The sequence below is a fragment of the Linepithema humile genome, chromosome 4 (assembly GCF_040581485.1).
Source record: "Linepithema humile isolate Giens D197 chromosome 4, Lhum_UNIL_v1.0, whole genome shotgun sequence".
In the NCBI taxonomy this organism is placed as follows: Eukaryota; Metazoa; Arthropoda; class Insecta; order Hymenoptera; family Formicidae; genus Linepithema; species Linepithema humile.
Genome location: NC_090131.1, coordinates 16,549,221 through 16,575,726, shown reverse-complemented (window position 1 = coordinate 16,575,726; position 26,506 = coordinate 16,549,221). Strand labels below are relative to the sequence as shown.

The 26,506-nt window shown below is 37.6% G+C and overlaps 1 protein-coding gene, 1 long non-coding RNA gene and 2 other non-coding genes across 4 annotated transcripts in view; 2 read left to right on the top strand and 2 right to left on the bottom strand.

Moving 5' to 3' along the window:
- The window catches only part of LOC105672143 (uncharacterized), a 354,839-nt gene extending 329,390 nt beyond the window's left edge, over positions 1-25,449 (bottom strand). The window contains exons 1-8 of the mRNA XM_067353333.1: positions 25,256-25,449; positions 24,894-25,016; positions 24,587-24,721; positions 24,298-24,417; positions 22,077-24,038; positions 21,662-21,765; positions 21,096-21,209; positions 20,714-20,932 (exon numbers count right to left, since the gene is read on the bottom strand). The gene's annotated coding sequence lies outside the window, so the exon portion shown is untranslated. The remainder of the gene's footprint in view (positions 1-20,713; positions 20,933-21,095; positions 21,210-21,661; positions 21,766-22,076; positions 24,039-24,297; positions 24,418-24,586; positions 24,722-24,893; positions 25,017-25,255) is intronic.
- Positions 13,804-20,702, top strand: LOC105672243 (uncharacterized). Its single transcript, XR_001100777.2, has 3 exons — positions 13,804-14,177; positions 17,135-18,556; positions 18,807-20,702. It is a non-coding gene; the product is annotated as an uncharacterized lncRNA (long non-coding RNA).
- A 708-nt stretch (positions 25,450-26,157) lies between the features above and the next one.
- TRNAG-UCC (transfer RNA glycine (anticodon UCC)) lies at positions 26,158-26,229 on the top strand. The gene has a single exon. It is a non-coding gene; the product is annotated as a tRNA-Gly (tRNA).
- Positions 26,230-26,380: 151 nt separating this feature from the next.
- TRNAE-CUC (transfer RNA glutamic acid (anticodon CUC)) lies at positions 26,381-26,452 on the bottom strand. The gene has a single exon. It is a non-coding gene; the product is annotated as a tRNA-Glu (tRNA).
- Positions 26,453-26,506: the final 54 nt, after the last annotated feature.

The window sequence follows — 26,506 nt, the reverse complement described above, 5'->3', positions numbered from 1 at the left end:
CACTGCATAATTACGGCGTGACGTTTCATATCATTATCGTCGATGTCGCACGCGCAAAAATCGGGGAACTTCGTGGGGATACCTCGCAACTGTTGCACTATCTCGTTACACCGCTATCTTGTTTGTCCACCGACACGCGCGATGTTTTATTACCATGCGTATTGTAAAGAACGTCATTCCACTCGGTCGTGTGCAAAAGTGCAACGCGCGTGAAATCGGCGCCGACCAACACTGCGAAATCGACGCGCCAGACTGTCTGCTGTGGCGGAATTGCACCGGCTCGATAAGACGCCGGCGTGTGAAGTGTCAGGACTCGACCAGGAATAAATCTGGGCGGTATCGTTGCTTTTTACGTTTACTATTCGCTGTTCAAATCTACGCGTATCTGCGTTGTTTGCGAAATACGAAACATAGCGCACACGAGTAAAATATCTAAATTTGCGATAGCTCTCACAAAATACTCTTTAAAGATACCAAATTGTTAAGAAAATTACAAGTTAGAAATTATTCGTAACTCACATGGTTATAAAAGATTAATCAGCCATATCACTCAGTTATTCGAGTACAAATTTATTTGCGCAATTCTGTTCAAAATATTAAATTATTTTTTATGTACACGGAGAAAATTTTATATCAAAAATTTCTGTGTACGGCAGTAACCGCGGACCATAAAGCCGCGAACCGAAAATGTTTACTATATTTCACGCGTATGAAAAATATAGTAAAAATTTTTATAATTTCTTCATGGTCCGCGGCTATATATATACTGCCATACATAGTAATTTCTGATATAAAATTTTCTCCGTGTAGAAATAAAATAATTAAAATCATCAGGATAGAAAATTGAATATGCAAAATCAGCTTTCGAATAGAATGAGAAGTTTTGCGATCGTCCACAGATGCTTCCGTGGCTCTGTTCGGATAACACGAATAAGATCTCACGGTACAATCGTGCATTTCCACATTCGCGAATTTCTCAAGCGAGACGATATAGCCGCGCGCGGAGAGTACAGCAAAAGGATATATCCGATCTGATTGGCTTCCACTTTGCATTCGAGAGCGGAAAGAAGTAGAAACGGCGGCCGAGGGGCTTGATGCCGCCATGCAAATCATCCCCGTGGACCGTCGCGTATAAATATTCGACAATTTGCATTTCCCCGCGGCAGCAGTGGAGTGCCGTACGGGCCATTTCCAAGATGGATGCCGCCACTTTGCGAGATATACGCCGAAAGTTTTACTGCCCACTAAATTTCAACTAGCCTGCGTGGCAGTCAGGGAGGTATATATACGCATTCTTATGCGCGACGCGAAAATAAGAGGAATACGACACTTGTTGCTCCAGTTACAAAAAGTCTCGCTCTCTTCCTTTCTCTCATCACCACGACTCGACACCGCGCACCCTAATGTATTAATTCACTCTCACGCGTCTTTCTTCCGTTGTAAAGGAAAAACTTGTACCGCTGCAGATGGTTCACCGCTCTTCCGCGCGAATTCCCGGCACATTGCGCGGCTCAAAAGAAAATTAATAACTCGCGATTTGGCGTGTCGAAGAAGAGAAGAAAAGAGAGAGAAGAGAGAGTTTCTAGTTCTTTTCACGATTTAATTACCGCAGTTAATGTACGCGTTTGATATGTGCGACGATTACGACTCCGGTGTATGTATTAATAGCGTATTAAATAACTTCTCTTGAATAATCGCAATATTGCGGCATTTATGCCTCGATGCTATAAAACGGTTTTAAGTACCCGTTTCGCTATTAAAAACGCGTTAAAACGTCTCGCGCAGCACCAAACAATTTTGCCTCTCCTCCTCGCGCGATCGCCAACTACTCGGGTCCCATTTGGCCACTCCTATCCCCCATAGAGCATAACAATTAAAAAAATATTTTTATTCGCCGGCGTGTCTGGCGGTCATTTTATCGCGTTTTTCCTCCTCCCCTCCCCTGGACTCTCTTCCGATATATATAACTCTACGAACGAATGGCCGCGATTTTATTGGCTTTCAGCGTTATATAGGAAGGCATAACGACTCGATTAAGCGGGACAGTCGGTGATTGCCAGTATAATTTGCCGAACAAATCGCGTCCCCCGGTAATCCTATCCGCGTCTGATCGCCCGTATCGATCATTCTGATTTAGCGATCTCGCTGTCCGTCACATTATGGCGACGCACCTGCGTGCCTGCATGTCTCTTTGTATCCCCGAGACGAAATTGATGGCCGGGCCGAAATTATAGTTATATTGCGGACTTCATTAAAATAGAGAGATAGCCGCGGGGCCGGTAAACGCTGTTTTTCCGTTCGTTAGGAATTCGACGCGATTATCGGACCGGCGATACTCGCACAATCAACGACGGTATCGTTTATTTCCGCTTTTCATCTAAAAGCTCGCATTAATTCTCTCTTTAATTAAATGAGTCCCATCGAGAGTACGGCGAGCCGTGCGCGAGCGATATAGCGGCCCGGTTCTCGTATTGGTCGGCCTGCCTACGAACGCGTTTCAATTGTGTTTTCAAATCGCCCTAATTGCCGGAAATATCGATAACAATGCGCCGGGATTTATTCGCGAATCGTGCGCGAGAGCGTTATTTGTGCGAATCGAGCGATTCACGGTATTTTATTTTCGCGGCTTATCGGGGTCGATCGAACGTAACCGGACCGTCCTGCAGACGGCAAAGTAAATGGAAAACTGGGGAAAAAAAATGGACGGGGCGGTGCCTCGCGGACGGGGGAAGGCGCGCCTCGATTACTTCGCGATGGTGCAATCAACGCCGAGTGATCTTTATTTTCGCAAGCGCCCGACGAAAGCGTACCGACGCGGTCGGGATAAATTCGACCGGTCAGGTACTACAATTTCCTCGCAAACGAGACAATGCCAGCCGCGATGCTTCGTTACAACGGGGTGTGATTGTCGTGCCATCAAAGTGGACAGTTTACAGATGGATTGGAAGGCTCCCGCTGCAGGCTCCCTCGCATCGTTCGTGAACGGTATGTGCATATGCAGGGACGCACACCTATCTCACTCTCTCTCTCTCTCTCTCTCTCTCTCTCTCTCTACTGTCGCCGTTGATGCTATCTACATAGCGCGGGCGATGGACCCTTAAAGGTGATGTATCACGTAAATCACGTAGTAAATTACAACGTCATGCACTATTTAATACCTATTTCGAGTAATGTATTACAATTTTAATTAGTTTCAATTGTAAAAGTTATATGAAATTAGATATATTAAAAATAACTTTTATGTTTTTATCTACTAGTATCACATGTAAGCATATTTGTCATTCCCCTTGGTACCTTTAAAGATTTTGGTCTTCTTTTAAATTTCTAAATATTTGTACGTTGCAATTTAAAATTACAATTACCGAAATGGTAAATATCATTTCTACGCACAAACCAATGCATCACATTTGCCGCGTATATTATTTCAATTTACATAACTTTCTACGTGCATAAATAAATACGTACGGAAAATCCAAAGCAATTTCGCGCGTTTAATAATCTCATAAAGTTTTTACAGCTCACTCTACGGCATCACGAACGCGTGTAAATCCGGCGTGTTAAAGTGCAACCCCGCATATAGCGCGAGTTACGCGCAAATCGGGAGCGCGGCACGACCGGCCGTTGTAACCACGAGTCTCCTCTCGCATACTATCTTCCTATCTCCCTCACTCGTGCGCGCTATTACTCAGGTGTAATTGCGTTCGGGGCCCTCGTGCGCGTTTGCACACACGCGTCAAAAAAAAAAAAAAGAAAGGGCGAGAGCGTGCGTACGCGCGCTAGAGTGAGTGACGCGCGCGATTCGGTCGCGCGCAGCACGATGCAATACTGCAACCGGCAGGCATTTGCCAGTCTTCCCCCTTCGCGACCCCCGCAACCCCGCGGCAGCATCCACCCTCGATTCAATTCAATGCCACTCAATCAGTCAATGTAACGCGCATGCTGCCGCATACCGGCGCGTTTCGCCGGTGAAACGCCTGCTATTCCCGGCCGGTGCTTCCCGCGTTAAGTGTACCGCGTGTAACCGGAGCGTCCATCAAGGCAAGCCCGAGCGCGAGCACGCGGGCTCGGATATGGCATCGGTGAGCCGCTTTTATACACAGATTTCATTTTTCAGTTACACTTTGTCGCTTATTCATGGACGAGTCCGCGCGGCGCCGATCTCGTTTCGAAAACCGTTGTCCGCGCGCAATTCAGCGCGCGAATGTCGTATCTACAATCGTTACCATTGATCTTCGGCCGCGATTTTTCAATTTTGACATTTTTCAAAAATTACAAGTCGTCGGTGCCATGAATAGCGACTGTGCCACTGAAAGAATAAATTCCATTTCGCTAAAAAATCATAAACGCTAAAAAATAAAAAAAAAAAATAAAATATTGCGTGAAGTATATAATATTGTTACGAAAATATATTTTTCGCGCACAATGTATTATCAATAAAAATTTACTTGCAATTTATATGCAATGATGTTGACAAATATCATATGTTAAAGCAAGTTTTTTTAAAGAGAAACCGAGAAGCCGCGTGTTTATTTAGCGCACTTCGCGATGTAATTCTCGTCGTAATATTCTTGGGCAACACTTCGTGTAATATTTTTGTTTCCCCTTAATTCTTCGTGACGTGTAACCAACACCATGGTTCCACGTTGCAAAAAACGGCGAGAGTACTTGCAGCTCTTGTAAACGATGAAATTTTAATTTTTAATTTTGCAGGGTGTCAGAACGGGAGATGTATTCCGCGCTCGCGCCCGGGTTAAATTACGTGACGAGCGGCATCGCTGAAAAAGTCGGAAACACATTCGCGAAAATAATACGCAGTCATAAAAGCAAATATCACGAGGGAGAAGTTTATTGTCTGTAGCACAAGCGCGACGTTAATTACACTGCACTTCTTACTCGCAATGAAACGCCGTAAATTATGTGACGCCAAGCGATGTGTAGAATAATTATCATAAAATAATGTCATTCATTCTCGATATAATAATTTCTAATATCTTTCATCAATAATTGTCCATCAATTATATTTACATTTCAAGTATATATCAATTTAAATTAACATGAAATAATTTTCAGTTAATGAAAATAATTTCCTGCGTCTCCAGAATAAAAATAACAAATCTATACGTCTTTCTGTTCACTACATTTAAGCCGAGAGCGTAAGAAATGAGGAAGAAAACGCAGTAGATCGCGTCACACGCAATTGCGTCGAATGAATTTCCAAGGCATTGCATCGACGCTTCCCAAGTCCCCGACATAAGATTGCTCTGAGACTTTTAATTATTCGCAGAAAGCCGTAGGTACCTAAAGACGAGTTTCGTAATGAGATGCCATTTAAATCGCTCATCAACTGACGATTATCTTCCGAGCCGGTGCGTCAATTCGCAATGCACCGACATCCTTTGTTTTCGTCGCGGCAAAAAGACGCCGCGTTACATTGACACGACGACGACGACGACGACGACGACGACGACGAACGTCGGGATCACGACCCGTGACGGATTCATAATCCCCGCGAATGACTTAACTAAACGCACCCGCAGACCAGGAATGGGCCGTGTCGAATCACAGTCCCCTCTTTCTCGCGGCCGACCATCGTCTCTCTCGCCACTTTTCCCGGAGAGGAGTTATTCTCCCATCTATATTCTGCGGTGCAATCTATGTTGCTCCGTCGTGCGGTCCGCGCATCTATATACCCCATAAACCACTCGAAACGTCCCTCATCGGGGATACTGCGATCTACCGCGCCAGTGGTGTACAACTTCCCTTCGAAAAACGAAGAGACTGGTGGGAAATAATGAAAGAGTCGATGTGAAAGAAAGTTAAATAGAAATAATTTTGTAGCAAAGTTCGCGGAAAAAGTATAAAAGACATTTAAAAATATATATCATTGAATCAAATCAAATAATTAAAAGTATGTAAAATAATAATTCATTTTGAATGTCTGAAAGTTTATTATAATTAAATTTTAATCTTATTTTGCTTTTTTATTTAGAGTTTTTTAATCAATTCTTTCGAATGTAACAATATTCTTTAAATTTCGAAGATTGGAAAAGCGAAAAATGCTTCGGTTCTGCGCATTATCTCCATTAACTAATCACTATTACGAATTCACCGTATTTGTTATCATCCACTGGTTGGTCAACACTGCTAAACGTGCGCGAGTCCATCGACGGAATAGAAAGAGCTTAAGGGTCGAGACGGAACGTTGAAAGTTTACATACGAATGCCTGATTTCGTGCATACGCCCCCGCGACAAGAGAGACGGAGGCACAGAATGCGCGCACGACTGAATGTGACGTGCTATCGCGCCACTTGCCATGCTAATTATCCCTGCCAATTACGCGAATGGCGGGGGTGAGAGAGAAACCCGTCTAATGGCGTCGACCCCAAATCCTCCTGACGAGCGTCGATCTTGTTTCTGATTGCAGTAGCACAAAGACATCGCGCCCCGAAGATAGCGATTCACCGCAGTATTCCGAGCAATCTGGCGTAAAATACGGCGTCGTGCGAAAAGAGACACGTCATTGTTGTAGCTATTGAGTATTTTGACAAATCATAGCGAAATGTAAATCGTTGTACAAGCAACGAAAAAATATGTTACGATAAAAAATATATTACAACTAAAAACACCCATAATCTGAGATGGGACTAAAAATATTTGACTAGCCAGGGTACAAAGCCGTTGGTTAGATATTTGTGTTCCCGAAATAATGATTGTACGACTAATTTTTTATCTCGGCTTTTCAAACCGATGAACCCTTCTTTTGCATAGTGCACAATCATGTCCCTAGAAAGAAATGATAATTTAACGCAACGCGCGATCGAAAGATTTCTTAAATCGCACTACCAGGTGTTGAATCCTTTTTTTTGCAGCTCGTACATTACTGACGAGACACTCAACGTTACATCGCGGAAGATATGTGGCCAACACGGTCGTGTTATCTGTTGTTGTTTTTTTCTTCGCACGCAACGTATCGCTCTCGGTGCTCGCCATTACTCACGAGGCGACAAAGAGAAAGGGGATAATGGCAGAAAGAGGAGAAAGAAGCCTTTTCGCAGCATAGAACCTAATTGTGGTCGATGTCACGACAAATATCGCTTCTCTCGCCCTTGCTCGTCGTGCGTCACGGCGGCGTCGCGCTAGTTTACCGACACTTCCTATGCTAATTGCTCACAATTAGCATAGCGATGACATAACGTTACCGAGCGCGCCGTGAGTTTCGGGGTCCGTCCGTTTCCTCGTAAATTCGTCGATAGCTAGTCGTTCCCCCCCCCCCCCCCCCTCGTAGAAGCCGCGGCCGACCCGACGCACACGTTCGCACGACATTGTTACATCCTCGTTCCGGCGGGTGCGCGTCCGAATGCAAAATACGCGCTCGTTCGCGTCGCGTCGCGTCGACCAGAACCATTCGGACATGGGATTAACATAAAAGGAAGAGTCAATATCGTAAACAATCTTCGTTACAATGGACCGAGCGGTGCCGGCGATAAATTCGTCGATATGAAACCTGGAAGGGACAGAAAGCAGAGGGAGGAAGAGAGAAAGGGAGAACAAAGAGGAACAACCGCAACGAGGAAGCTGATTGGCCGTGTGACGGAGAGGAAGTGTTGAGTTAGAAAAGGAAAGAGGACGGAGAGAGAGAGAGAGAGAGAGAGAGAGAGAGAGAAAAAGAGAGAGAGAGAGAGAAAGAGAAAGACTTTTCGTCGATATCATAAACCACGGTTCGGGGGTTGGAACTTCCCTCCGAGCGAGTGACACGACGGGTTCGACCGGCTCGTAAATTCGTCGATATGCAAAGCAGCTTCTCTCTTCCATCTCCTCCGCCTCTTTCTCGGCGCTGTTGCAGCCACGGTTTGCCTGCATTTTTTTCTCTCCTCGCCTTTTAGACCGTGTTCGATGGCGAATAAATTCGCGAGCGAACGGGTGGCTATGCTGCCACCCCAATTTCCGAGACTAGTCGCGCTAGAGCTGCCTGACTCGACTCTTTTCCCCGGGGTCAGGGGTCACGCGATTGCGGCCGTGGATCGTTCGCGCGGTTTCGCCAACGTTTTCTCGCAGGTAGAAACACCGAGATATCGCGTCGCACCGGCACGATCGTTCATTTGCATGGGAATGGTGAGAATGGTATACAATGGTAACTGCTATAGAAAGAAATCTCGTCTGAAGAATATGGAGCGCCTTTTGTGCACCTTTTGTTGGACACGTTGCGTTTCTCAATTTACTACTGATAGCATCGCTCTTTCAATACTAATTTAAATATACAAATCCACTTTTTTTCGTTAATGCACCTTTTTTTCACGCTCGAGTTGTTAGGAAACCCATTTTCGCCTTTTTTGAAGCACATTTCTGTGTTTGTGTTTGCATAATATTATTATTTGATATAAAGCGCATCACAAGTGGTTAATTAAATTCTAAACTCGGCTTATTCACAGCGAGTGAAACTGAAATTACTTTACTCGAAGAATTAGTGGAAGTTACGTGCGATATATTGCATAACGTTGAACTGAAAGAGTAAAATTATGCATTTCACTCACCGCAGCGCCTATTCTATCAATAATGTGCAGTCTGTACATGCTGCATTGATAACAAGCTAAACTAATGGTGAAGAGAGATAGTCATATTCTTAAATAAACTCGACTACTTTAAGAAGATCCTGAAACACGCAGTGTACAGACACCTCAGCAATCCCGTCCATTTTATCATGCGGTTTACAACGCCCGTATTTATCATGCACTTCAATATTGTTGTAACAGCGCAACGCGAGATCGCGCGTGCATTAACTCGAGTGGATAAATAAATAACGCGGAAGCAAATGGAATATACGCGCGCGCATAGACAGCTTGTCTCGTTGAACGAAAAAATAACTCTGTCTCGCCGAACGGTAAAACCTGCCTTATTACAATCGTTGTTAACATTATCTCCGCGTCACAGCTGAGACGACCGTTCTTACGCGCAATCATCTCGTATCAGTTAATTTAGTCTTGGAAATTACAAGCGCCAGAATTTCCTTGTAGAGTTGATTTTAAAAAGTTTTGTTATTTTTGTGTGCATTGTGCGATTGGATATAAATATAAAAAATATGAGACATTAAAAATTTGGAAAAATATAAATTGTGCAAGAAATTTAGAAAATATAAGTTTGTTCTCTGATATTAAATTTTATATTAAAAAAAAAACATAAATGTGATTTCTACAAATCAAACAAAAAATTTAGAAAAAATGGATAAATTTTTTTAAGGAAAAATTTATATTTACTTATTACATTATCAATAAAATGTTGAGTATTAAATAAAAGCAATTTAAAAAAACTCAAGAAAAGACTCAAAAAAAGTAAGAATACATATTTCACAATTTGGTACAAAGAAATTTTCTAAAGAGAGTCCAAATCAAATTATCTTACAATTAATTAATAATGACTACTTATTTAGAATATCCGAAATACAGAAAATTACATTTTTATTAAATATTATTAAAAAAGATGCTTTTATAGCAATTTAAAATTTTGCAATGATTATATTTATGGTAGCATAAAATCCATTTAGCAGTAAAGATAACTGCCTAACTCCATATATTTATTTCTCCAAAGTAAAGACCCTCAACAGTTTAATGTCAACGCGAGATGAAAACCAAATGATAGCGTTTGAACGTTCATCGAAAATACAGAGTAAAACCTGAAGCCCTATTTAGTGCGCACGCAGAGGTTGACTTTAAGTACCCTCGTTAACGATTCGCGAGAAGTCTGTCGTATAAAATGCGCTCTCTTTCTCACTCTTTCCCAATCCCCGACGGCGGCATATCGGTTTTCCGGCGCGACGAACAGCCGCCTCGAGGAACGCATTTGTATTTCGTCTTTACGTCGTGATTATGACCAAGTTAAAGTTTAAACTGGCGTATCGTTCAAGATAATGCGGGATAAAATTGCGCCGAACGATCCCGGTAGCCACGTAGATGTTGAACGAAAAACGAGGGGCGAGGCAGCAAGGAGACAAGAAGATCGCAAAGACCCCGCGATATTACGCCAACTTTACGATCTAAGACTTAGTTTGCATATCAATGGGATATACATTCGCCTTCCAGAATCCGGTAAGCATTTTTCGAAAAAGCAGCGCGACGACCGACGTCGCCGTCGCGGAAATTGGGACGCGTCCGCGACTCACAAGAGTCCAACTTTCGCGTATGTGTACTTTATTGATAACGCTTATCGCGTCCCGCTCCCCGTCCTCGCGGACCGACGGAATAAAGTTCCGTACGAGTGGGTGGCTGCCGTTTTCTTCGTTCCGACAGATTTTATCGCGCATAGTGCTCCGAAATGGCATACTTGAAATTTCCGTCGGGAAAAAGAATCGATATCGCGTGCAGACGAGAAATACGTTAAGAAATATAACGGGATACGAGATTAACTTAGATATGCAACGTTGAATAGAATCGTGGAAAAACAAATTTTTCTTTTAAATAATTGTAAATTATAATAATATGAATTTATTATGAATATATTTGTAAGAAATCTCTATTTCTTACAAATATTTTCTTAATGCTTATGTGATAATTTCAACACCTTTTATCATTTATAATAACCATTACATTTGATTTACTTGCCAACGCAAAATAATACATTTTTCGCGAACGTAAAAAATTTATAAAATATTCATTACAGTAAAACCGTATTACGAAGAAACACGACATAAATCTAAGTTTAGGAAAACATGACAGATTCGATAATGGAAAGTTTCCCCTTCTTCCTTGCTCGACGATGAACTTTATCGAAAAAGAGCAACATCGAGTAGCACTCTCTTACACACACACACACACATCTCCTGTCGCGTCGATAGAATATTTTATTTAATGAAGACCTAATATAAATATCGAAGATTAATCGAGGCGTAATGCGCTCGTTCCCGGATGATAAACTACCCGGTCGGACCGATAACAGCGGAGTCACTGTCCATCAATATTACGCGCATACTTCCCTCTCGAAGTCGAACTCACTTTATCCCGACGGGAAAAGTGAGTTACCCACTTTTCTCTCGTCTTCTGGCATCCCATTCCACCAGAGAAGGAAAATCCCTTCCAAATATAATTATGTCGAGTGACCTCGTTACGGCGCCGCCGCCCATCCTTCAAAGTCGTTATAAACCCTCATAAATTATAACTAAGTTCCACGCCGCCGGAGATCTCTGTCAGATCGTGCTACCGTCGTGCGTTTTCCGATCGTTCTGGCAGAAAATTTCGTATTCGAAATTATGGTAATAAGATTCGAAATGATTCACATCACGCTTCATGCTTTTGCATAAATATTAACACATGGAAAATTTGCACATTGCTTTTATCATAATATCCTAATTATCAAAACAAAATAATTGATAATTAAATGTTAAATTAAATTTCTTTTAAAATAAAATCAATTTTAATATTAAATTTTTTTCTCTATTTATACTTACAGATCAACTATATCATTCGTTAATAGCAGATTTCTGAGGTTATTTGAAGAGGAAAAAATCTTTATACCAAAATGTCAAAATACAATAGTTTTTAAATGGTAAATGTCTAAAGTTGATCAATCAATTTGTCAAAAATTCATGCACTTAGGCAAATCGCATATTGATTTTTATATCCTTATCATATAACGTTAGAAATCTGTTAATGGATGATATGATTAGTCTGAAATACCTTGTATACTTTAATTATTTTTAAATAAAATTTCTTAATGATATTAAAATAAAATAAATTGATGATATTAAAATAATCTTAAAATAAAACAATTCACATTTAACTTGATCAACTTTAAACACATATCTATTTAAAAATTATTATAGCTTTGATATTTTGCTATAAAGATTTTTCTTTCTAAATAACTTCAGGAATTTGTTATTAACAAATGATACGGAATTAGTCTAAGACACTCTGTATATATAAAATAGAGCTAACACTCATCGTCAATAAACGTAATGCTTATACGACTGGAAAGTCTTCCATTTAACGTGGAATAAATATCCTATCCTCCAAGTCAAGCCGTCCGTCACGCACCAACGGAATTCCGGAAAAGCGACGCAGATAGAGCGACCAAAAGTATCAGGGAGCGGGAGAAAAGAGAATAAAACTGCATGGTTCATAAACAATTCCATATGGTTCCGAGCGTTCGCCGAGCGGCACTTACGACCACCGCGATCGCGCGTCTTTCTAGTTTCCTCGATATCGTCTCTACTTTACTTTCACCATTTCCGGGCCTCGCCTCGCAAAGCGTTTATGCCTCCGTACCTACCATCGGGTTATGCCTTCGGGATTGTTATATACGCCCGCCAACGATTACGCCACCCCTCGCTCGGTTCGGACGCGAAAAGCGAGGGGCAGAGATGAGGGGTAGAGAGAGAAAGAGAGCTCCATAATCGTAACGCGGCGCAGAAGGTCGAACTTCAGTTCGGACGAGCACAAATCTCCCGTAATGACAGATAGACGGCGGAGCGACCCCTCGTACAACCACCATGCGAGCCACCGCGAGAAAATGTCAAGGGTTTGGAGAAGCGTTGCGAAAGAATTTCCCTCGTGCACCGAGGCTCTCGTGTAGACGAATAGGCGCGTCGAAAGCCTTTTATCGTTGCCGACAACGGTACTTTACAATAATCGCTGTACGAGAGTTCTCGAGGGTCCGTTTTTTAAGTAATAAGGACGTGTTTATTTAAGAAAATTATTATTAATCTAAAGAATTAGATAGAAGCATTTACAGCATTATGAGATTCAATTACCTTTGAAACATCTTTTATTGAATTTCGCATTATAAATCGTTTCGGTACATTGCTATTGTAATTTAATAATCGTCCGTAAAGGACTTCAATCTGCAGGTAATAGAATAATGAAATAACAGCGGACAAACATCAACCGCGACAAAGGATTGTATCGACCGATGCAAATAACATCCCGGAGCATAATACCAAATCACCGTGTGAAGTATCGGCACGAATTCCCGGCTTTTTTTATATAAATCACTAAAAATGCAAAGGGCTTGAAATAATAAAACAACATAGCCCGAAGTGTCGCGGAACACTCACGCGTTGCTACGTGCCATCAAGTACAAATCGAGTCTGGGGCGAGCAGAGGCGATTTTACAGCTGAGTTTTTTTTTCCCGCTGGGCAGATTGACCATTTGACCATTAATTCCAATCACACAGGCTGGTGACTTTTAATTACCAATGAAATTCCCAGAGCATTGCCTGATGAGGAAAAAATTACCGCTCCACGCTGGCGCGGACCCTCCCTCCGTAGATCGATCTACTTTCTTTCTCCCTCTCACCGCTCTTTCTCTCTTTCCCGTCCATCTATTCTGCTTTTTTTCGAACGTTTTCGCTCCCGGGGGTGATCGAGAACTAAATAGCCCGTTGTCGCCGTCGTGTAGACGAGACACTGCGCTTTTGCCGGTCCGGAATCGCGCAGGATGCCGAGCATTCGGCCCGGAAATGAGCAAAAGCGAAAAAACGTGTTTGAGCCCCGGGCCAAAGTGTTGTCAGGGTCTTGTGTAGGATGAGCAATTGAATAAAGTGGAGGCGTCAATATGTGACGACACTCGGATGCGGCGAGGGCGAGAAAGACGAGTCGACGATAGTCACTTCTCGCCACCCTATAAACAATCACGCGCCGATCGGATCGATTGCTCCGTTCCTATTTTTCGCAAAAGCTTTTTCCCAAAAGATTCAAAAGAAATCTTTATTACTAATTTGCTCACATTGTGAACGCATTATTAAAAATGTTGCTAATGTTATGGCATAAAAAAGATGCCATGTTCCTTTATTATTTGATAAAAAGAAACACGATTATTGATTCTGCAATCTGTTAGTGCAATAGAGATTTATAGTTCGAGTTAAATAAAAATTTTTCTATGTTAAAAGCTGCTGACTAATATATTGTAGTTTATTTTTTTTTTTTTTAATTATTTTAATTTTATGTTTGCAGTTTGATGCCTCGTTTATTAACGACAGAACCAGTTTTGCGATGATTTTGCAGAGAAGACAACTCCGGTTTTTCTAGTATCATCGCTTCTGAAAATATAGTAACGCGACTGGCAGCTGTATTTCCTACGATATGAAAGTACACAATAACCGTTGAACTCAAGGTTCATTATAATTACGCTGGACTTAATCGGAATGCAGCGAAACCCGTCGTCGTTCTACTAAGAATATGCTAAGCAGAAGGTAACATATGGTAATAGTTACACAGTTTGTTTTGTAGTCAGCACAAGTTTCATCTGATCCCCGCGTATCACGTAAGTCTTCCGCAAATATGTAATACTATCCTTGATTTCATGAATAATTTTGAACGAATGATATATTTGAATAATTCACGATTAAGCTAAAATTAGTTAAAATGAAGAAATTATAATAGTAAACAATTTAAAGAATCAAACGTATATACAATGTCCTTTCAGTTAAATTTTTTTTATGTGTTGCAAACTTAATTTTGTTCTGCAAACTTTATTTTCTCTTGTTACCACAATTATAATAAAAAAACGCAGTATCTCCTTTATATCTTTGAAAATGATTATTTGGAATATGTTATATATCATAAATTCAAGCATCTCGTGTCTACAAGACCTTTCAAAGACCTCGGACGATCGTCAAAAGTAAATCTTCGAAAATTGTCACGATAAAATCCGGCCTTTGCCGTTGTAGTCGCGATGGGACGCGCCGGCGACGGAAGCGGTTGGGCCCTCGGCGTTATTTCAATAAAGCAAATGGAATAGGCTACACGGAGGCGGTATATTTTCCCATAGGATCGAAAAGAGCAGAAGGGGGAGAAAGAAGAGAGGTACGCAGAGAGACCCACGGCAGGCTATGATGGAACCGTCAGTACATCGTGATCCACGCATCATCAACATTGACGACCTCCGTCCGCTTTTTGGCCCCGACGGAGCCCCTCTTCTCGGGGCCATTGCGCCAGTTTACGAGCCTGCAGGGAGATCCGCTGCCTCCTCTCCTCTCTCTCTTTCTCTTCGTCTCCTTTTCCGCGCATCGCTGTCGATCGCGCGAACAACGTCAACGAAATGCGTTTTCGGTAACTCGTGACGTCACCGTCTAATTCACCCTTCACGCCTTGTTAAGCCGCGGTAACGTACCGTTTTACGATTTCGTCGCGCGTCGCCTGCGAATTGGCAATTGTTAATTAGCATTCTCGCGGAAAAGAGGGATAAGGGCGCGTGGTGCTCCATCCCCGGGGGTGGGAAACGCGCTTCCTCCAAAGATTTACGCGACACAACAACTGGCGAGTTCGCTCCCGTACATCCGCTTTACTCGATATGTATTCATCGGCGCGTGTCACGTGCGTACCAATGTCTATTGTTACCTGCATTCGAATTATGCATGAGCTAATATTATATCCATGTATGTATATGTACATGGACGCGTCCTGAGATTATCAATTATGTTGCATATAAAACTGAGAATTATAAAATTAATTACGAGAAACGTGGGTCACTTAATACATAATTATAAAAATTATCAATAATTTTAAATTAGATTTCAATTCGATATTAATTGTACAAATACATTTTTTGATAATTAAATTTATTCAAAGAGTTTTATGTAAAATATTAATTGTAACAAATTAGCAACGTGCAGCAATGTGCTTTGTTCTACTCGATATTAATGATCAAATAATAAAAAATACGTTACAAATGTGTGCAATTTAATGAAAAAATTATAAAAAAAAAGTTTTGCACGTGCTTGAAAGACGCGGCCTCATTAAAGCGTAGGTACACCGTACAACATGCGGGTCATTCGTAAATTAATAATTCATCGACAATTAGCCCTTCGCAGGTGGTCAGAATAAAATGCAAGACAGCATATGTTTGCCCTGATGAATCATAGAGAAATTAGCATAACTAACCCGCCACGAGATCATTAGCATATTTGTGTCGATAGACTCTAGTACACCAGGATCTCGCATATTTGCCGCTCGTTTTGTACTTGCTGACAGTAGTTGAAAATTAGCACACAAGAAAATATCATTTTCTCGCATTGTCGCACTGTATATTGCCTTTCGACATGTATACAATTTGCAATTATATATTTTTATTTTAAAAATTGAAAGTTATTATATTTTAATAAGAACTATGCGCAAATCTATGTGTAAAGATGCATTAAAAGAAAACATAAACTCAAATAAATTTATTGCTCTTTTAAGCGCAAAAAAAATATTTCAATGTGTGAACGAGAAAAAAATATTGCCTATAGTTGAATTTTTTCGTCGCATTTAAAAAATATTTCACATAGTCGAGTAAAATGAGAAAAAAATAAAATATCGTTACGGTATTTTAGATACGTCCTGGTCGTCACTCTATTTTTTTTTTCTCTCATACCGTTTCATGACCGGTTATTTCGATCTGCGAACTTTTTTAAACAAACCTAGGTTGCCGTGATTGCGAATCAAACGCTTTCCGGCCAATGACGTGGTCGTGTCGCATCGATATTCCGTCAAAGTAGTAAATCGACGGTGCTGTCGAATCGAGCCGGAAAATATTTAATTACTAAATCCGGAATAGCGGCACGTTGGATTCCTCCCACGCTCGCGATTCCCGCGGGGCATATTCGCTGCAAGCTTCAATCGCCCTATCCCGTGCATCGCACTCCTATTTCGGTTTAATATTTATAGAACGTATGCAGATATCGTAATAAGGTAAATCGATTGTGATTGTGCGTGAGCACATATATGTACAAGTCACCTCATTACGATGTACCGCAGACGAAATGCGTGGAATAACAGAGATAGAAACGTTCCCTTTATGACTGAAGCTTGTGTTATTTACAGCACGGTTGTATATTCGACTAATAGAATACAATAAAATTTATAGTAATTTAGTCAAAATTATTGCACGTTTAATACCCATTTTCACTCGTAATTCGTACATTAACAATCTTGCTATTTGTGTCAGAATTAAATGCAATGTCAAATAAACGTGTCACAAAAAAAATTAATGTCTTTCAAAGTTTGAACTAAAATAGCCAACGTCAAATTATCAATGAATTAATCTTAATTAGATGTCTTTCAAGCTTAATGAATACATAATCCTGTATATAAATCGATCTCATTAGATGATTTGTTCCCATTATCAGACACTACATTGTCGTACATAAACGTGATTCGCGTGTTGCAGAAGTGACAGTAGACGACTGTAGCCTGCAAAATACGCACCGACCGAACGTGCTTGCGTTTCGGAGAAGCCGCGCCGTAGAGAGCGATGCATGCGTAATTAATGAAACCAATAAAGCCGTTGGCACCCGTGGAAATTCGTTAAATTTAATTGGACGCGAGTAATCCCACGGTCGGACGAGGAGCTGCACGAAGAAGGGAGAGAGCGAATTCGTGGCCAGTGAGGGCGGCCAGGTGGATTCTAAACGCGACAGGGGAGAAACATCAAAATCGCGATATCGGCTCTACGGTTGATGGAGAACGAGCATCGCGCACGTGGAATTTACGGATCGTTAAAAGCCGCGGGAATTGGTACTACCGGGAAATAAAGTGTCTCTATAGAGATTGCAAAAGAATCTCATCCACGATATTAATAATGTATTACTGTCTTCACTATGCTGTGTATTTTCACTATATAATTTCGAATAAATATCAATAATATATTTTATGATTATAAAATTAGCAAAATTAAAATTTGTGGCAGCAAAATGCACCATCCTGCAGCCATCTGTTAGAACAGCGCGGAACTCGCAGTCTATCGTTGCCTCGGAAATTCGCAGTGATATTTAGATGCATCAATGATCATGCATTTTGGAATCGCGGTAATAACTACTAACTCGGCGCATGAATATTAATGAATGTTAATATATGGCACGGTCATTGGCGAGGAGCAAGCGCGCGTGTGCATTTTTGATTTAGTGAGCGGACGGGTTTAAGGGCAACGCCGCGCCATCGATCGAGGATGCGATATATCGTCATTAATCTCGCTGACGAGTAACAACGTTTCACGCCGGTCGCATTACAGAAGCCGCTCTACGTTACGCTACCGCGCGTTCTCCGCTGGCAGTCGTTGTTGGGAATTCGGTCGACACTGAAATATCGCATTTCCAACTAAATCTGGTCGAATCTAATTTTACGGGACCCATGTGCATTAGCGGATTAATGCACTCCATTCCTGGCGGACCAAGTGATGAGCTGTATTTGCATGGCATTATACTTGCGTACCCTCCTCCCAACCCCTCTTGCCTGAACGCTATCGTTCCGCCCCTTCAATCCTGCCTCTAATTATACGTGTAGCACCACTATCGGTGCTCTTGCACAGGTGATAATCATATTACTATCCTATCAACGTTATTGCCATTCCTGAACGCATACCACGATCACACTATTTGAAGTGCTTGGACTAGAGCAGATCGATCGATCGCTAAGAGGGCCCCGAGTATGTCCTCTCGCAGTTCATTCAAGGGAAGACGAGCCCGAGGAGGAGATTAGACAATGGCTCTGTATTTGCCAATTGACAATTAGTGGAGAATTTAATGGAATTGTGTTGTATAGTATATGGCTGAGGTATATTCTCTCCGCATAGCGTGAAGCGACCTGACGTTACGTAAGACATTCTATAATTTATTTAATATCTTTGTACATAGATAATTTATACCGCAATCTTACTTATTTTGGCAGAATAATATATTATTATTATAATATAATATTATAATAATATATTATTATAAAAACTTGATTATAGTATAAAAAGAATTATAATAATTATCTTAATGCTGAACCATTATTTTTCTGATTTATCCATCAAAATATATTTTCTATTACGAATTCTCATCATTACCAATGCCCTCGTATAGGATGCAAATAGATCTCAGACAGAGCGCAAACAAAACTTGAATAAATAACGATCGGAACGGGCAACGAACTTCCAGGGAAGTTGCCGAAAGTAGAACGCGAAGCTATCAGACAATCCTGCGAGCAACGAGGAAATGCAAGGTACTATACCATAAGTCCGAGTAATCTCGTTCGCTTGGACGGGAAATAAATTTATACGAAAAAATAGAGAAGACGTTATTAAATTGCTGCAGGTTTGTAAACACAATGATACTTTCTTTTTAAAGGCATTAATACTTTTCAATTTACACTTATAGAAAGTACTAAATTAATATTAGATTAAAAAATATATCAGTTTTTTTAATTTGGTCAAATATATTTAAAATTAATCTTTTAATTCTATTTTAAAAACTCTAAACAATACTATTTATTTTTTAATCTAATAAAATTATTTCTGAAAAACTTGCTTAATTTTCCCACAAAGCAATCATCGGATTCAATAGAAAATTTGTTATTAATGATATGTTATTAAAAATGTATGCAATTATGCACTATGCATTGCATTATGTATGCAAAGGAAAGACATTCTATATGTTAGAAAATGTTATATACATTTTCCGTTATCAAATATACGCAATATTTTGCTGTATCAATATATAGCACCAAATCATGATAAAACATTCCCGCCACCGGCAATTTTAAGAACGCATGCAGAAAGCGTAATTTTTGACAGCGGCAATTAGAATGGAAGTGCAAAAAGAAATCGTCTTGCTTTGTAATTCATTGTACAAACACTCAGCACCGACGGCGCCTGTATTCATGCGTCCCCTGCTGCGTATGAGCATATACACGCGATATGCAAATCCGCAGATAAATGCGCATCGAAAGTAATCGCAGCCGATCGTAATTCGCATAACCCGTGCATTTTTCTAATGAGACTTTTTCATAATTAAAGGATAAGCTTGAGTGAGAGGTGTGCATATCTTAAAGCTCTTTTATCAATGCAATTTTTATCAGTGAAATTCGACGAAGTCCGCGCACATGTTACGAAAGCTTTTACAAATGGCTCATTTTCTGTCATTAGTTCATTATTAAAGATGATAATATCATGATATCTACTAATGTTTAACTTGGAGACTATATCACGATTATTTCGGTTGCTGATTTTCCTAATCTATTTTTGTTTGGCCTCTTCTCGACGATTCGATTTCTTTTATAGATAAATCGGATGATTAATCGTAAAGCAAGTGTAATCAACGTGATATCTACTGAAATTATCTGCATCTACGTTTCTGTTCGTTAGAGTTGTTACTACGCGGCAAAAATAATATGCTTTCTGCATGCGTTTGAATATTGCAAAATATGTTTTCAATCAAATCAATGAAAACCACAATTTAATATACATATTTGTGTAACAAAAATCAAGCAATTTGCAATAAATAAAACTAAGAACTAATATGTGCAGAGAAAAATTTTGATATATATTTCTAAAAATAATATAAGATGTGTTATACTTTTAATTAGTGTACTAATATCCACTTTCTTTGTCAATATTTATTCATTTTTTATGAATATTTTTATAAGAAATTTGATAAATTTTTACATTTTTGCTTTTACAAAAAATAATTTGGAATCTATTTTGCTATTTTCAAATATATTATGAAAACGATTTAAAATTATTATATATATGTTAATTATAACTTGAAGAACCATATGGTTCAAATCATTAATAAAAGAACTAATATCAAAATATAAAATATGTAAAATGTGTACAACTTAATTTAATAATTTATTCCTACAATAAAATTATGTTATTCAAATACCAGGTAAATAACCTTAATTTGCAACAAGCATTAATAATAATATTTGTTTCATTTATTGTAAATTGCATCCATTTCATATAAACATAAGTTTTTATATCATGACTCACCGACGCAGCGACTGGAAAACCGCAACATCTGCCTTCGTCGATTATCTTTAATCGTCGGTGCTTTTTTCACCATAAATTTTACTGACATTTCCGTGAATCCAATCTTCCTCCAATCTTGAATGTTACACTTGCTTTTTTATTGCATCTGTTTAACTAAAGACTGCAGTCATGCATCTCAATAACACAGCTCTTTTGGCTTGCCCCAAATCACATAATTATCTGTAAAAAAATTGTAAAAGAAAACCTTTATAATAATGAAATTTCTTTTCGTTTATTTCTGAAACAATGCAAAGAATATAACATTTTCTTCAACTTCTATAAAATATAAATGTGTTGCTTTCAATAAATTTTAGTTGTTACATATATAGAAGAAAATACATACATTTTTGTTTAACTAAAATGCAATATCTCGTTACTGATGTTAATCAGCCTGATCATCATCGCGCATCTTGATGACACACATTTATTTTTAGCTTGTCCCTCTTCAAATCACAATCTGTAAAAAATAAAAAAATAACTTTTACAATAAAATTTCTTTCTTTTTATTTCTAAAAATATATAAAGTAACAATTTGTGATTATGAATATGCACTAAATGAGAATATTGTTTATTGACAGTGCAAATAAGTGTATATGTGTAATTATGAAGTTTTAATTATATTTTATCAATTATACTGTACTTTTTTATCTATCACAAATAAGAGTTACCAAAATTCTCAATACGCTTCAAAACAAATCAGTAAAACAGATAAACAAACAGATTATCAATATGTTATATTTTTTATTTTTTATTATTGATTACAATGCAATTCAAAATTTGCAGTAAAATTATTTATTATAAACCGTATGCAACGTAACGCCACTAATATAATACTATGATATTGATTAATATCATATTGCTGAAAGTAAATAAATAATCAGAGATAAGCGAATGCAATAATTCACTCACCAATTGTATAATTATTAGAATTGTCCATAGCATTACATAGAGCTTCGAAGATATCTTTCTCCATTGTCTCCATTTTCGTTCAAAAGTTTTACCTCACGTACAATCTATGCAAAAAAATTTAAGATATCAAAAAATGTCCTGTGGCTATTCCGAATAGCCACCTGTTATTATTCTACACAAGCCCAGGCATCCAAATTCTACTCTGATTTCGAATAATATAACACAGCAAAATTAATGGCAGCGCATGCGCACTTCATATGTTTAATAGCTCGAAATTTCGCGAATACGCAAATAATTATCGGACACATCACATTAAATAAATTGTATTATTCAACAATTCTACATTTCCGACCTTTTTGATACATTCAGAACGAATAAATGAAACAAAACATATGATTACTGTTGTCATATTTACCGTCCCGAAGCTGCGCAACAATCTGATCGGCATTTTCGATGTATAACTGAATTCACAAATGCGCAATCATATCGAGTTGCATCTGTACGATAAACGCAATTATTCGATTGTCACGATCATTTCCGCACACTTCTCTACTTATTTCTGTACAATATCCATTTTTTACAAGCAAAAAAGTCAGGAATTATACGCATCGACTTGTACGCATCGCAAAACAATACGAAGTGAAGTTGACGCGCGTACCCACAGTGCGTACCACACTGTGTTTACTATGTTTACTATGTTTACATGACTGACTTTCAAAAATTTTGAACAATTATTCCCAATGCTAAACACCCTCTACAGGCAATATAGCGAATAAAGTGAATAAAACACCTTCTAAATAAATAATATTTTATGAACAAGCAATTATCTAATCACATCACATTAAACAATTCATAATATTGTTCAATAATTCAACATTTCCGACGCTTCCGATACATTCAGAATAAGCAAATAAGACAATAAATATGACTATCGTAATATTTACCGTTTCGAAGCGGAGCGACGTTTTCGATACATCTCTGAAGTCCCCAATGCACATTGAATCAGATCAAGCTGCATCTATACGATAAACGCACTGCCAGTATTGCCTGAAATCTTATTCGATACTCACGAGCATTTCCTCGCACTTCTGCTATTTAATTGCATACAATAATCACTCTGGACTAGCAAAAAAGCCGCGAATAATACACATTGACTTGTACACATCGCAAAATATGAAGTGAAGTTGACGCGCGTACCCACACAGTGCTGCACTGTGTTTGCTACGTTTACATGACTAACTTTCAAAATTTTTGGACAATTATTCCCAATGAAGCTAAACACCCTCTACAGGCAATATAGCGAATAAAACAAACACCTTCTAGATAAATAATATTTCATGAACGAGCAATTATTTAATCACATCATATTAAACAATTTGTAACATTGTTCAATAATTCAACATTTCCGACGCTTCTGATACATTCAGAATAAGCAAATAAGACAATAAATATGACTATCGTAATATTTACCGTTTCGAAGCGGAGCGACGTTTTCGATGCATCTCTGAAATCTCCAATGTACATTGAATCAGATCAAACTGCATCTTTATGATAAACGCACTGCCAGTATTGCCTGAAATCTTATTCGATATTCACGCATTTCCTCGCACTTCCCTGCTATTTAATTGCATACAATAATCATTCTGGACTAGCAAAAAAGCCGCGAATAATACACATCGACTTATACGCGTCACAAAGCAATGCGAAATGAAGTTGGCGCGCGTACCCACGCAGTGTTGCATTGCGTTTGCTAAGTTTAAAGGCCTGACTTTCGAAAATTTCGAGCAATTATTCCAAATAAAGCGAACACTCTCCAAGTAAATTTTATTTCATGATCGAGTGATTAATTAGCGTATACATAACATTAAACAAATCATGCACAATATTTACTTTCATTGAATCGTGTATTGTTAAAATAATAGCAATAAAATATAAATATATGAATTCCAGCAATAAAAATGCTCTTCTATGTTTATTAATCTAAGTGTTTAATGATATGAAAAATTAAAAATTTATATATAAAAAGATTGCTAATTGTAAATTATAAGTTATCTATTAGGTTATCTATTATAAAATTTTAGATTCTAAAATTTGAATAATTGTATCAAATACATATACATTTATTTTAAGTAAATTTATCATTAAAATGGCTTGCGCATAATACTCAAATTGTTTTTAAAATTTTATCAAATTATGATATATATTTCAACATATTATATGTATTAGTAGAAAAAAATTGCAACTTATCTGTCTGGGAAACTTAATTGCTTGTAATCCAATATAAATTAGCAGTCCCTAGTCAAATCGCTTAGCCATATCTCATGTCTCAATAATATTTAATTATCTTCGAATTATCCTGAATTATTTACACAGCTATCTGTAAAAAATTAAAATATAATCTTTAGAATTTGTAAAGTTTCTTCTTTATTGTACCTAATTTGAATCTATTGTATCTTTATTGTATCTTTATTGAACCTATTGTTTTTCATATACTTAAAAAAAATACAAACGCAATATTGTTTTTATTTGTATAAAATATAAATGTACTGTTTTTAATATTGATTTTGATTCAAATAAGCAAATATGAAAACGTATATATTCATGTTATTTATTTAAAAAATGTAATTTTTCATTACCTTATATAAATATGTAACGAGTCAAATTGTAATAATACATCTCGATAGCACACTTTGGCTTGTTCTAAATCACTGATACCCGGAGTGATACCTTTGGTTCGTTCTAGATCACATGATGATCTGTAAAATATAAGACAATAACTTTTACAATAATAAAATTTTTTATTATGTTTAAAAAAATATAAAAAATATAATATTTTCTGGGATTTCTATATATATAAAATAGAATTATGCTATTTTTTAAATAAAATTTTAATCAAATTACACATATGTAGAGAAAATTACTTACACATGTTCTTTTAACTGATTGCGAGAAGTGCAATCCATACCTACACGATATAAATTAGCAACCGCAAGTCAAATCATGATTCTGCATTTTAGTAATACTCAGTTATCTGTGGTTTGTCTGCAATCATACTATAATCTGTAAAAAATTAAAGGGTAAACTTTACAATACCACAAAATTCACTTTTTATCATTTATAAAAAGATAAAGAATCCATCTTTTTATTCCTAGAAAATATAAATATACTGCTTTAAATATAATTTTTTGCACTATTACGTGTCTTTGGAAAAAATACATACATGTTTATTTACCTGAGCAATACAATCTTTCACTACGGGATATAAATCTGCATTTAAGCCAAATCGCGATGCAATATTTTTCTAGCTCTCAATTACCACTGATTTGTCCAGAATCATAAAAAATTTTAAATGTTCCTAATAAAATATAATAAATATAATGTATTCTTCAACTTTTATAACATATAAATATACTTTTAATGTAAAATTTTATCGTACTACACGTAAATAGAAAAACATATACGTTCAACTAAAAAATATAATCTCTCAATATACAATATAAATCAATCTTTGTACTCCAAATAGTCATTTCGTAAATTTGCCTATTTGTCTTTAATTTAATAAAAATAATGTATAACAGAAAATAAAGTACGTACATATTATTGCACGTTCATATTATTGTACGTTTATAACGTTCATACTGTTCAATCATGGTAAAATTTTTTATACGATCTTTTCCTTCTTGACCGTTCGATTTAGAGTCACATTTTGACGCATTTTTGTTTTTTAGTTGCTGGGCATCAATCATGCCCAGCATGAAAACTTTTATGTGAATTCGACAATTCTATTCGTCGAATTCACATAAAATTTTCACTTTTCACGTTTCCGCTCCTAGGGAAAAATTACATGATTGATGCTCTGAACTTACTATAAAACGAAATAATACCCAACTAACAAATCTTAATATAACATTTACAATTTTGATAATATATAATACAAAATATTCTTTCATATATGTTCATCAATACATAGATATTTAATGAAAGATTGAATTAATACATATATACAAAATAATTATTAAGTATTTCATCATTCGTTAGAGAATTAATTTTCAGATTTTAATTTAGAATTTCAAATCAAGTACAAATACTCAAGCAAATATCAAATCTAACATAAATTTAAGTGTAATAAAATCTTCGCACAATAAATATGTTCTTTATATGTCATATCTTATGAAATTTTTTTTTATCAACATAACCACAATCTTGTTTACCTTTCGTGCACTCCAGCGCACGACACCGGTCAATCCTTTAATTCAGAATTGAAATCTAATGTACTAAACACAATAATCTAATAATCTAATAATCCATGTCAAAAAGTATCATAAATTGTTTACGAAAATCGACAAATGTAATAATTATTGTAGCACTTCAATTAGTTATGCTTTTGACAATAACATCAATCATGGACAATGAACTGTATATCGATGATCTGTTCTTTGTGTGATATTCTCTCTGCACTCACTACTACTGCTTTTTCTGAGAAGAATATATCAACTGCGATGGTGGTGTAATGGTCAGCATAGTTGCCTTCCAAGCAGTTGATCCGGGTTCGATTCCCGGCCATCGCAGGTTATATTTTTTTCACTTTATTTTACATTTTTTATTTGTTAAATTTTAATTGTCGAATATTTATATATATATATATATATATATATTACTTTTTCTCTAAATACGTAAAAATAAACACAATAAATATAATTAACACACAAGAAAAAAAAATTCCGGTACCGGGAATCGAACCCGAGCCTCCTGGGTGAGAGCCAGGTATCCTAGCCACTAGACCATACCGGATTATGTACATTGGTGAACTTGTTTATGTTATTACGGCCTATAATTAGTAAGCAA